The following is a 14,738-nucleotide window of genomic DNA, read 5'->3' as shown; positions in this document are numbered from 1 at the left end:
CTCGCCGCCGGAAATGGAGGGCTTTGAGGAGGGTGGGGAGGGGTTGTAAGGGGGAGGGGGAGCGACTTCCGACCGAGCCTGCCGCAACTCTCGACGTGGCAAGTGACAGACGTCTGTGGAATCACCCGCCGATCCCACGGCTCGTCCGGCGACTTCGGGCGCATCCTGGCTAACCTACAGCGCGCCACATCTAGCTTTGCACTTTCAGCAGGCATTTACTCTCTCTTTACGATGCATAGAGACCGGAAAAACTCGCGGGTTCTATGACCTACAGGATAGACTCAGGATATCCTCTACACACTCGGGCAAATGCCATCTGTACATTGGCTGCTGACTTGTGAGTCGTCTCGAATGGGTGGCCTGTGATTCGACACTTCTATCAGTGAGGATCTCTAATTGGCCCTCAGTCCTCCAGAATGACCAGATTAACAGTGAACCAATGGCAGAAGCAGCACTAAGGTATAATTATTTGAATTTTAGCATAACACGAAATGAATACGTGAATTTTTCAGGTCTCTAACGATGCACGATTTCCGCCATTAGCACCGTCCTTGTTTCGGCGTGCTCTGTTGCCAGACTTGCTCCATAGAGCAAAAAATTTTAGACAGAACATTGTAATTGCAATTAATTTTTGATGTGCAAACATCTTAGCTTCCGGTGTACGGCATTTGGTGGGAGTAATTTCCAGAATGGAACGAAATGTGATGCCATCTGTGGCGGATGGCGCAAAACAAATTTCATAGAGCCAAAGGAAAAATTTTATAGTATTAATTGTTTATTGAATTCCAACAACATGAGCAGCATTTTTTTTTTCAAATCTTTTGCTCGCTTTTATCGGAGCCGTTTCATTATATAAAAAAATTAACCTTTTGCTCAGCAAATTGAATGATTCTGTAGTCCACGTAGCTTCCTCCGGCAGCGAATTCTAGCGGCGGGTGCGGAAACTAAGTACGTGTGATTAGCGTCCAGAAATGTAGTTGGAAGCACAATTTGCGTACATTTATCAAGCTCGGCATTATTTTAAATAACTGTACGTTAAATTTCGTTTCCGAGGCCCGAATTGCGTATCATAAGCGTATTTGAATCATGAGAACACGTGAGTTTGCTCGTTACCGAGGTTAGATGTTACACATCACTAGCGAGTACTAAAAGACTCGCTCACTTTTTGACGTGACAACGTCTAATAAATCGATGAACACCGGCTGCACGCACGAAAAAGTGTCCCGTTACGCACATTGCCCCGTTTCGCTGTGTCCCGTTACGCTCATTTTATATTGCTCTTTGCTAACCTGAACCTCCTAGCATTGCGACCGAGTCGGTGGCGTAATTCTGTTTCCATGCATTTCAATGTAACATTTTCATTGCTCTTTGCTAACCCGTTCCTCCTAGCATTGCTGCAGAGTCCGTGGCGCAAATATATTACTTTTGACTGCATCTTGGTGTTGGGTAAGCCATTTTCCATCACATCATCCTTGAAACACTCCCATTCGTTTCCTACTTTTTCCTATCATCGTCCTACCCTTAACAGAATAACACAGATAGGAAGAAGTTAAATAGCAAACATGTATAAAAGTTATAGTTAAAATATCATCTTCGTTAAAGTAATAAACATATTTCAATTAATGAGTGCAAATAAAAGTAAATTTATCAATTAAATTGTAGATTTCATTTTCATCCTTCTTTGTATCCATACAAAATAGTGATAATTCAATAAAAATGATTCAATTTTATTCATAAAAGTATACAATCATTTCATCAATGTTTTGTTATGACGTTGTCACGTTAAACTGTCGTCCGTAAACCGACTTTACAGACAACCAATTTTTTTATTTTTAAATGTATCTTGTAAATAGTTAGCATGTTTACAGTTCCCCCCCCCCCCCATATTTTATCATCATAACTAATATTTTTAATTAATCTACGTTTTTTTCTGATGATATACGTACGTGAGTGAACTAGAGAAACCTGGTAAAACCACATCTCATTGCAGCTAGAGTCATAAATTTATTTTAATTTTCGGTGAAGTCTCATCTACGTATTCGTTTGATTGAATGCTCAATTTTTTTTATTATTATTTTACAGGCACCCAAACACAGTTTATTAGATGGGTCTTGCGCCTCCCAAGTTGTTATGATTTCAGTTTTGAGTCAATTCTCTTAGCAGCTTTTTTTTTCCCCTTTGGTTACAGTAACAAACTTAACGACGTAAGTTTTTATTTCAGAAAGGAAAAGAGGAAAGAGGTCCGCCATTGAAGCAGGAAATACTTTGCTCGTGTGTGTAAGGGTTTCCGAATCCTCGGAGCTTGCGTTAATGAATTAGGGACATCTTATTTATGTTTAGTTTCATCGTTGGTTCCGTTTATCCGACATCGGCCGATTCAGCCTTGTTTTCTGTTAATTTTTCATCTTCATAACTTTTTTTTTTTCATATTTTTTTAAATGACAAACTGTGCAAAACTGCAATGGCGTATGTAAAACAAAACTGCATAAAATTATAATAATGTTCGCAGGCTTTCACGGCCATTATCTGAAGTAGCTTGGCTTCTGGGTTGTAACCGTGTCCTTGGCGGTGAATTATTCGCCAAGGACGCGGTAACAACCCAGAAGCCAAGCTGCTTCTGCATAAAATCATCTTATTTTTACCTACGTCCGATTCAGGGAGTCTGTTCGCACTCTGCGATTCCCGCCGCTTCAGTCCAAACCTGTTTACGGTGCTTCGAGACGAAGACTAAGTTGAGCTGTCATCTACGGGCAGGGCCGGATTTAGGGGAGGGCAATCGGGGCGAAAGTCCCGGGTCCTCCACAAACGGAGGGCCCCCAAAAATACTTTGATATTCTTTTTTCGCTGTTTTACCCTTACCTACAGTACTTTGTACATACATGATTATATTATTGTTAAATATTAACATAAATATTCATTAACAATAAAATTTAATTTCATATAATTCTTGTCTCCGATTATATTTATGTATGTTTTTTTTTTAAATACTAAGAGAATCTACTTGATATCACAATACATTATTTATTGGAAAACTCGACTGAAAAAAATTGTTCGTTTTATTTGGAAAATAATTTGGGGCCAGGGGGCCTCCGCTCCTCTGTTGCCCCGAGGCCCCCAGACCTCTAAATCCGGCCCTGTCTACGGGTCCCGAACTCTGGTGATAACTGTTCCCGTCCACAATTGGGATTTTGCAGTTTCCACGGAATTGGCGCCGAATTCTGGTTCCTGACCTCCGAATCTTTGGGTCGCGGTCCTTTTCCCTTCAGCTATCCCTGTTGCAGTTCTTTCATCGAGATCTTAACCCGGCAGTCCTGGATACGGACGATCTTCGAATCTTCTGAAAATAAATTCAGCTAGTAAACAACGTTTTTTTGCACGTGTCTTTAAGTCATACCACCAAAAACATTTAGCATCAAATCACAAATAAAAGTGAAACTAAAAGTCGCTCTTAGTTTAGATATTGGGTTATCTTTGTCTCTAGCTTCACGATTAATTATTTACAAACAATCTAAATTCTTTTAAGATAGTATCAGTACCTACTGATAGAAGGCTGATATCCTGGGTAATTACACTGTCAGATTTGTATAGCAAAGTAACAGTACTAAAATAGTTTTGTTATGTAATTTTGTAAAATGGTTTGGTGTCTGTTTCTTGATAAAGTTAATAGAAATAGTAACTAAGAGTAATTTGAGTAAAATAATTAATTTGATAATCATTTTGTGTCCGTTATGTTAGTCTCAAGTAATTACACATTTGCACACAAGTATAACTTTGAATCACCTTACTGTTTTTATTTTACCATACAAACATCATTTTATATTTATTATACGCTATAGTTGGTTGCCTTCCAAGCTATTTGCTAAGAGCGATAATTAGATAGACTGTTGGGGAAAATTCAGAAAGATTAATATCCATTCAGCTACTGTTTATGAAAACTATCTACCACTAAAGAAATATGACAATATGTAACATTGTATTTTGTTATGAAAATTTTAAAAATAAATTTTCTGGTTGTAGTTCATCAAGAGCATCATCTAACTGTATTATTAGAGACCGGAAAAATTCGCGAATTCATTTCGCGATAGGCTGAAATTCAAATAGTTATACCTCAATGCTGCCTCTGCTATTGGCTCACAACTCACCTGGATGACTCTGGGCCATTGAGAAACACACAACCGAAGCTGCATCGAATCTCAGGCTGTTACGTTGGGACACCTCCACAAGACAGCAGCCAATGAGTGGGCGACATTTGCCCGAGTGTGCGTGGAACTATGGAGTTCATCCTACAGGTCATTGAACCCGCGAATTTTTCCGGTCCCTATGTATTATATATATTTATTTTTCTTCAGAGTAGACGTAACTGAAAATAAAAACACCATTTTGGTTTCAAAACAATTTTGTCAACATTTTTTTAATATCTTTTAAACTTTAAAATGCTTGCTCTGCCGCGTATTTTCATGATTCCGGCCCCTCGCGTCCACCTGCTGACCTGCCTTCGACTCGGCAAGACCTGGACACACGCCGGTCCATTGTCAATTAGTCTCAGCTGGTCGCCCAGGCATCTTCGCGGTGTGTTGTTGGATTGTAGTGGAGCGAGAGGGAGGGGAATATCAATGCGTATCTACTAAAGACGCATCCGCCACCTGCTCGTTCATAAATACGTAAATTATCAACCGGTCGCCTTTTTCTTTCTCTCTCTCTCTCTCTCTCTCTCTCTCTCTCTCTCTCTCTCTCTAGGGTGATACTAACGAGTGGTTGAAAGGTCGGGGCGGACGTAATTGGAAAGCGCGCGGTAAGATGAGACGCTGTGGTGGTGGAGGTTGATTGGTGGAAATTGTGCGGGAGGAAGGGGGGGGCAGGGGGGCGTCGCGCCTGAGGGGGTCCTCGTGTAGTACAGAAGTCTCGAAGGAGGGAGGGGGGCCAACAATTGCTACTCGCTAGTCGTGCCCGAGGTGCCACTTTCCCCCCCCCTTCCCCCTTTTACCAAAACCCCCTCAAACACATCTGCATAACGGGCGGACGCCGCGAATTTGAAGGCGCGCGGGAGCGGATCTGCTCACAAGACGTGACGAATGAGCAAGCAACCACCCCCCCCCTCCCTCCCTCCAGCCGCACCCCCTCCACAACCCACGGGGAATCAGACGGGAGTGGATAAATCGATGTTGACGACGAGGGGGGGGGGGGGGGGTGGAACGAATCGGTGATCGCGTCACCCCAGGAGGTTTCGGGGAGGGTCTAGGGTAGGATTTTTTTAAATAAGAGGGGGATAGAGAGAGGAGGCATTGTTTTGAAACACGCACACACACACACACACGTGCTTTCCTTTGTGCGGACCGCCGGCTCCAGGCAAAATGACGCTCGGGCGAGTATACGTCGGGAGAGCGGAAATAATTGACACGCAGAAGTCACGTGACACCTTCAACCTCGCTCTTGCCTGGCAACAAATATTAAAAAAAATATCTACAAAATATATTTTTGACCTTGATAACGTCTTATAAATAGATGAACAGCCGGCTGCACTCACAAAAAAAAAAAATTTCACATTCCGCCTGAGCCGAGCGTGCAAGAACCGGCCAACCACCCGTGCGAGAAAATCTTCTATGATATAGGCATCAAACTGGTTAAGGTGGGCTTTTCAACTATAATTGTTCGTTTTTATATTTAAACATATTTAAATTAAATTTACAAAAACTATAAATAATAATATTTCAAATTAACAAAGTATGCAAATTTTTCATCAATGTTTTCTTATGACGTTATAACGTAAAATTATCGTCCGTAAAAACCGACTTTACAAACAACCCCCCCTTTTTTTTTTTGAAAAAGGGGTGGGAGGAATTTTTAACGACGCAAAAAACTGTTTGTCGGTGACTCGCAATCTGTTGCTATCTCGTCAAATTTTCGCCACGCACCTACACACCTCAGCAGTTTACACTCCAGAGAAGTCCGTGGTCCGCACTCCGCTCAGCGCTATAAACACACACATAAACTCTCTTTCTTGCACGAGTCATTCCTAGAGACCTGCAAAATTCGTGGATTCATTCGGTGATAGGCTAGAATTCAAACACATATACCTCTTAGATAATTTTGCTATTGGCTTACTGTTCATCTGGACAAATCTCAACTAGTTATAAACCCTCAACCAAAGAAGGATCGAATCACAGACAAACCAGCTGAGACGACTTACAAGTTGGCAGCCAATGAACTTGCGTTATTTGCCCGAGTGTACAGGGGTATGTGCAGTCTATCCTGAAGGCCATCGAAACAGCGAATTTTGCCAGTCTCTACAGTCATTTCATCTGTTATATATATATATATATATATATATATATATATATTTCAGCATTTTATTACCATATGTAGCACACCTAGGTTTCACGAAATGGCAGTTTTCAAAATTAAAAAATCTTTACAATTTCGTTGTATTATAAGTAGGGACAAGGTAACGTGATTGACTGCGATAAAACAAAATCGAAACAGCACCGGTAAAGCATGCCAGTACACCTCATAACATGCGAGGTAAAGCACTATATACCTAGTACCGAAATACGGTATTGGATATTAAATGACATCGTTTAATCGTAACATATTTTATTGAGTTATCATAAACTACTGAAGTTTGTATACTTTTTAAACAAAACAAAAAAATACTGCTTATTTATTATTATTGACTCGAATGAATTCGTCTTAGACAGGTACATTAGAAAATTTATATATACCCAATTTTGGGAACATTTAAATTCCATATTTTTCGGACAATTTACCAACATTAAAATAAACAGAATTTATACTGAAATCTCCTGTTTTGAAAAGAAAGTGACCTAAAAATAACACAATAAAATATTGTCTTTGTTAAAACGTTTCTGGCTTCCAGTAGTGTTCAGATTTAGAAATTTCAAATTAATTTCACAGTAGACTTAAAAATACTTGCATTACTGAAGTAACCATTACGATAAATGAACGATTTTATAATCCTCAACATAAAAAAATTAATTAAAAAACAAAATTCTACGCATAAATTTCGTGAACAAATTTTATTAGACGATACCTGCAAACAGGGAAATATTAAGATGTCTAATAAAATTTGTTCACGGAATTTATTATATATATACATAATATTTTTCACGAAAAAATAAATTACCAATACTAATACGTGACGAATTAGTGAATTAACTTGTAACAAGACGATGAATAATATACCGGATGCCTATATACCCCAGCATTTAGATACCAAAAAAATTGCATCCTTCTGATCAAAATTGTTCTAGATTATTCGATTCTACTGCGATCATGTTGCACAAAGAAAAAAATATATTTGATTTCCAGTACTATTGAAGACTAGATTACCGGGGAAGCAAATAATACAATCCAAATACAGCCGAAGCGATGAAACTCAAACATAGATAGCAATTTTTGCGTCTACGTTATATCATAAATATAAATGGCACGAAGGAAGAAACATTAGGACTTTTCTTTTCAGAAATTACTTTGGACACAGCTTCTGTTTCTTATAACAGAGGAGCGGATGAAATATAATTCTAAGACGAAAATAAGAAGAAAAACGTTCCGCTTGATTACACAGCACTTACACTTCATATATAATACGTTTCCCAGAAAATGAACTACAAAATGGAACGAAGAATTCGAGCCATTGTTCACTTCAACACAATGGGATATCTAGCTAGCAACGGGATGAAATTAAAGAGAGTTGTTCTGGTAAAGCAAACGAAGCGAAAAGGCCAAACTAACAATAAATCAAAAATATTACTTTACAAAATTAGACGTTGATCTATTTACTGACATGTAACGTTATGTTGCAACCATATTTCATTTTTTGTAATGCAGTTATTTGAACAGTGAAGGTTTTACCGGGCACAAAGAGTTGTTAGTGTCAAGAGTAAACTCAATGTCTTCATGTTAAACAACACGACACGTTATTTTTTATATTCGTTTAAGAAAGATTGGATTTCGAAAATTAACTTAGTGCTATCAAAAAAAACATGATTAATGCATGTCGTTCAAATGTGCCCCTAATGGACTGGCCTACCAGTACTATAGTTTACTGCATTTCTTAAGGCAATTATGCTAAACAAACAACAAAATGAAGCAATGGGTTGTTATACAAGCGCAGGATTTTTGTGATCTGAAAATATACGGTATTTGTGGAATGTTCTGCGCGCGCGCACACACACACACACACACCTATACACATAGCCTCTATATATATACTAGCTAAACCCGGCCACGCTTTGCTGTGGCACAGTTTAATATTAATTCATTGTTTAATTTAATATTTTACTGTGCATGGCTGTGGAATGTAATAGAAGAAATAAAAATGTGTTTAGCTTAAATATTTTTATTGTAAAGCTAATGGAAGGACTACATTCCTTGTTTTCCCATTTTTTGCATAAACATATAGATCAGATGGTTTACCGACTCTGGAGCACCCGACATATAACTGTCCATGAGAGAAGCATTCATTTTCTAAATTCAAACCGCACACTTGCAAAGATTGTCCTTGTGCTTTATTGATGGTCATAGCGAACGCAAGGCGTATTGGAAATTGAAGTCGTTTGAACTCGAACGCCATATCTGTCGGAATAAGTGGCATTCGTGGAAGTAATACGTCTTCACCTTTATGAAGTCCAATCAAAATTGTTGCTTCAATAAGATTATCCATTAATTTTTTAACTACTAATCGTGTACCATTACATAATTTAGGCTGACAGATATTTCGAAGCAATATAATTGGCACACCAATTTTCAAATTCAAAATATGTGGTGGTAATCCTGGAACATCGAGTGAATTGAGAAATTCCGTTGGAAAGTTCACTGCTTCATTTTGGTGCACTACTGAATCAATAGATTTGTATGTCATTGTTTCACCTTCGATTCTGTTTATAATACTATTGTTCATATCGTGTACGTCAACATATAAGATATAAGCTATAAGATAAGAATTATTTAATTTTCTTAATACAATGAAATATTAGTTCTGTAATTATTGTTCCGTTCATAATTGTTTACACAGAATGTATTGAAAAAAAATTAAGTCAATTTACATAAAACCTTCTATGAAAGTTATACTGACTGTTTCATTGATAAAATTACTAAGAAATATATAAAAAAATATAAGTTTTAAAAGCGAATAAAAAATTATAATTAACCAAAATAAACTCAAAATAAACAAATGTATACTTTTAAAACATGTAATTAAATTAATTAAAATGTGAAGTTTTTATTGTAAACAAATAAATATGAAAAACACATTTCCAGTTTTTTCAAATGTATTTTTTAATTTAAACGTATTTTTATCAATAGAGTCGAAAGAATATACTTTCAAATTAAATAAAGTTTTTTATTCTTTCTTGAAATATATATATACATGTATATATACATATTTGTGTAAATTATAGTCGTCAAGGCACAATGGTCGAGTAGCCTGATGTGCTTGAACTTCGACAATATGGTACAGCATCGTCGAGCGTGGTCACAACTAAGTTGGGTGATCATGATATTTAGTTAAAGAAACTTTTTTTTCCGACTTTTCCGGTGGATTTTCCCAAACTTTTATTTCATATAAACACTCTTCTGTTAAGATGCAATGTTCTGTAAAAATTTCAATCCAAACCATCGTATACTTTCCGAGTTTTGCGGCCAAATACATACGGAAGCTAAATTTTTATATATATAGATATATATATATATATATACACACATACACACACACACACACATACATATATATGCAGGTTGGGAATTATAAAACATAAAAAAATTGCCTTTAACTTTAAAAAAAAAAATCTTGTTATTTTATTCAGAATTGTCTTTAATTGGCGTATCGACGAATAAGGATAGCCGGCTTCCGCAGCCATTTTCTGGGTGTTGTATGGAAATATGTAGGGTTTATGTGAATGTTTTATAACTTTGCGATAGACAAAATATTAGAGCTATTCCGATGTAACATTTACAAAGTCATTACAAAATGTGAAACTGAAGTTAAGGCGAGTAGGAAACTTGCCAAGCACCGCGCCGTACACAATGAGCGCTGTGCAGCCGTGCTGAAGGGTGGTGGGAGAATGGGGGGGGGGGGGGGGGGGGGCGGCGGTGTAGGTGGGGAAATATGCCTAATGTGCTCACGTGTATAAAATCCCCAAAATCTTTATGTTTTATCAAAAGATGGGAAAACAAAAAACGTAATTTATAAAAATGTACTTAAATAAACTCATATTAATACCTTATACCGTATGTACTTACATACTTCAATAATTTAACAAGCTCTTTGCAGTGAACACTGCAAATAGCTCATTAAAGTATTGATACGTATGTGTCTTATTTGTAAAATAATTAAAAATGGTACCCAAAGACACTATTCCACGCGAAGTCGCGGGCACAGCTAGTACACTTATAATACGGAAACTCGGAAACAAAATTCAACGTTGCGTTTATTTCAAATAAAGCCAAGCGTGACAGATACATATGCAAATTTGTAACTAAATTTCTGGACGCGAATCACGCGTAGTTTCCGCAACTCCCGCCGCTAGAATTCGCTGCCGGAGTATAGCTCACGTCGACTATGGTATATCACTCGATTCACAGACGGAGCAAGAAATTTTTAAACTATACAATGAAACAGCTCAGTTTTAAAGCTGCTTTGGAGCTGGTTCTCGACAAGGAATTTTTTATTTTAAAATGCTGGCCACACGTTGTTAAAGTTCACTAATCCGTCAGTACTACATATATGACCTTTCCCCTTTGTCTTCGTGATCTTTGGTTCGCGCCACCCGCCACACACAGATGGCAGCACCGTGGCCACGACATTCACGGAGGGGTTACTCCTACCTGGTAGCCTCTAGCCGAGGGCTGAGACGTCGCACGAGTATGGTTGATCATCACTGGGGCGCAGCGCCTCAGCGCGGGGGAGGTACAAACCCGGCAGGGGCTCTTGTTCTCCCAGGTGGTCATCATTAGTTAGATGGAGGGAATGAGAATGACAGCCCCGCCCCTCCCCCCTCGTCTTTAGTACTGTACGGGCTGATTCCCAGCTGTGTGTGCGGCGAGGACTACTGAGTGCCGCAGTTTCAGTCCCCCTTCCATTCCCCTTTGGTTCCCCCTTCCTGACCTGCCTAGGAGGGAAAGGAAGGGGAGGCAAGAGTAAAACATCCCCTGCCCCGGTGGTGGCTTCAAAAATTTGGAAATAGTAGGTCTGGCCTAATGGCATGTCATCGAGTTTGCCGAAAGCACGTTGAGATTCGCGAATATTTACGTCTGGAATTGGGCTGTAGGTTGCGCCAGGCGCAGGCAACGTCGCGCGAGTGTGGGAGCCTCGAGCGTCTTCAAATGCTCCCCTCCTACCTCCTAACGGGAGCGCTAGCTCTCAGCGGGGGACCCTGGCGGAACTCGCGACTCCACCACATTCGTCCACGCAACCAGACACCAGCAGTCCACCACAGCCATCCCCCCTACCACAGACTCCAGAATCATTCACACCCAAAACACATGAAAAACGTACACAGAAACACATGCCGAGAGGTGATGGACGGCACCCCGCGAGCCCCCTGGATCGATGCCACAGACACAGGCACAGACAGGCACAGAGCAGGCACAGACAGGCACAGACAGGCAGGCGGACCGGGCAGTGATGACGGTGTCAGTTCCGCGACGCACTGGTCGCCGACTGTTGCTGTCCGCATCAAGCAACTGATCCGAGCCCAGAGCCCGCGTCGTTCAGACACCTCCCGCGGACGGGAAGCCTTCTTTTCACAGACGAGAGAGCCAAACGTCCGATCTTGCACCTTCGTTTTTTTTTTTTTGTTCATTGTAAATAAATATGGCGGTGTTGATAAAAGGAAAGACAAAAACATTGTGGACGTTTGATTTGGTTAGGTTAGCTACATTAAAGATACGGTGAAATCATGTAAACGGTTTCCTAACGCTGGAATTGCTACATATTAAAAAAGTTATTTGCTAAGCAACCATAAAATGATTTTACAGTATTTTTAATGTAGCTATACCTACCTAATATAACCAACCGTCCACAATTTTTAAAAGTATTTATAATGTAGCTAACCTATCCTAAGCGACCGCAAAATTTAATGCCACACTTGTTTATACAATGAGATAGAACGGCGTATGACGTATGAGTAGAGACCTGCAAAATTCGCGGATTCATTTCGTGATATGCTACAATTCAAATAATTATACCTTAGTGCTGCTTCTACCACTGGTTCACTGTTAATCTGGAGGACTGAGGGCCAATTAGAGACCCTCACTCATAGAAGTGTCGAATCACAGACACTCGGTCGAGACGACTCACTAGTCAGCAGCCAATGAACAGGTGGCATTTGCCAGAGTGTGTATAGAGTAGAAGAGTCTATCCTGGAGGTCACTGAATACGCGAATTTTGCAGGTCTCTACGTATGAGTAAGCTACATCCCAAATAAATACACCTGTTGTGCCACGGGGGGGGGGGGGGGGGGGGGAAGGAAAAAAAAGCGAGCGTGAACTTCGGGGAACTTCGGGTGTGGCTCTCTCGTCTGTGAAACGAAGGCTTCACCCCCCCCCCCCCCCCCCCAACCACGCGGACACGTGGGGGCAGCCTCGAGGCGCGCGCGCGCGCGAAACGTCGCGTGCCAAAGCAAACACACCTTCCACGCCGCCGCCGGACAGGCGACCGCGCAGTTAACTCTCGAGTTGTAAAAATACTTCCTACCTCCACCTTCCCTCCATCACCTTCGCCGGGCCATAAGATGTCCTCCTCCCTGCTTACAAACCGACCGACGCCCCGTGACTTTTAGCGTGACATCGTCGTCGCAGGCGACTCCGCTCCATCGCTGGGTATGATCTTTGAATATATATACTGTATAGAAGTCGCGAGTGGATAGGATTTAATCTACGTTTTTCAGAAGCGTATGATGAGCAGCTTGGGAACTTCACCGCTGCAGTGCGCTGCCGTAACGCCCTGTATCGTCTTAGTTGTTATTTACACGTTAGAGCGCAGCACTGTCGCCCGCTGTCATTCCCCGCACCCCCCACCCATCATTCACTGCAGCTCAAGGTCGTTCAACGGGAGGGGGAAGGGGTGTTTGAAGAGTTCGACACTTGTCCGCTAGGGACCACCACAAGTCGATGCCCTAGAGATGGTGGCGATTGCGGCGGTGAATTAACCAACTACCTCAAAACCGTATTAGAAATTTTAACCTGGGCTGGCGACTTCTATACAGTATATATATTCAAAGGTATGATCGCACACGACGTTGCACGTTTACTTCCGGAACCTCTCGCCGAGAATTCAAACTACATGCTGTGCACAACAGAGGAAAAGGGTTCGTCTGAATCAAACACGCATCCCCTAGGGGCGGGCATTTTTCGCGAATAAATCTGAACGCCCATTAGACTGCAACAAGGTACACACCCGCACCAGCGGTTTCTTCCTTGTGATCGGCGGGCCGTCTGCGAGAGAAGTCGTCGCCTTGTTTGACCGGGCCACTCAGGACGCGTTTGTTTTCCGCACCGAATTGCTGTGATTTGTCTTGTAACAGTCGTCATGTACCTGGAAGAAAGACACCCCAATCACGAAACACAGACGATGCTACAGTGTTTTAACTTTCAGCTAGTCGAGGAATCTTTTCGCGAAATGTGCATGCCCCTACGCATCCTTACTATCCCTTACTAATATTATAAACGCCAAAAAAGGTGAGTTTTTTTTTCATCTTTCACGCAGCAACGGAGCAAAGGATCAACGTGATTTCGATGCATACAGATAGCCTATATATGGACCTGAGAAAGACATTCATAGGATGTGAATCATAAGACACACAAACTGTCCGCCACACGGTCATATAGTAAGGTCTGGTAACTTGCTATCCTTTTCCTCGGAGAAACCCTTCCGCATGGTGAAGCTCAAGGCTGCTAGCGAACCAGAGGCGCTAATGTACAGTTTGGTTTGGAAATTCGACAGGTTAGTTTAGAACTCTGAATTTGCAATTCGTTCGGTGCGTCCGTCACGTCTTGCCTAGACGTTTATACCTGCCTACCCACAAAATGAAGCTGAAGATCTGTTTCGACGCTGACGCACTCTCCTGATCTAACTGTACCCCCCACCACCACCACCTATTCCCTTCACGCGATCGGAATTTTCGTAACTCTCGAAAATTGTAGCCCCCTTCCAGCAAAGAAGTTTCACTTTAATAATGTACACAATGGAGGTTTACAATAATTGTAAACATGGCGACGTAAAACATAGTTGTCTGACCGTCTCTGTCTTATTCCTTATTCGCTATGTCATCTGAAGAGGAGTAGAGTTCAGAGCAGCTGTGTCGTCTGGTTTCATGGTGCATACCGCAACCACGTGTCCGATGTTTACGCATAGAAAAAAGCTTGCTTCGCGATATTGGTCGCATGTTTCCATGCGGTGGAATCAAAAAATTATTAAAATAAAAAATTGGTTGCCTGTAAAGTCAGTATACGGACGATAGTTTAACGTGACAACGACATAACAAAACATGGATGAAATGATTGCATACTTTTATGAATAAAATTGAATCATTTTTATTGAATTATCACTATTTTGTATGGATAACAAGAAGGATTGAAATGAAATCTACAATTTAATTGATAAATTAACTTTTATTTTCACTCATTAATTCAAATGTAGAGATTATTTTAACTATAACTTTTATACATGTTTGCTATTTAACTTCTTCCAATCTGTGTTATTTTGTTAAGGATAGGACGAT

This window comes from Bacillus rossius, chromosome 11 (genome assembly GCF_032445375.1).
Source record: "Bacillus rossius redtenbacheri isolate Brsri chromosome 11, Brsri_v3, whole genome shotgun sequence".
NCBI classification, from domain to species: domain Eukaryota; kingdom Metazoa; phylum Arthropoda; class Insecta; order Phasmatodea; family Bacillidae; genus Bacillus; species Bacillus rossius.
The sequence above is the reverse complement of the archived record's forward strand: the minus strand, read 5'-3'. Positions refer to the sequence as shown.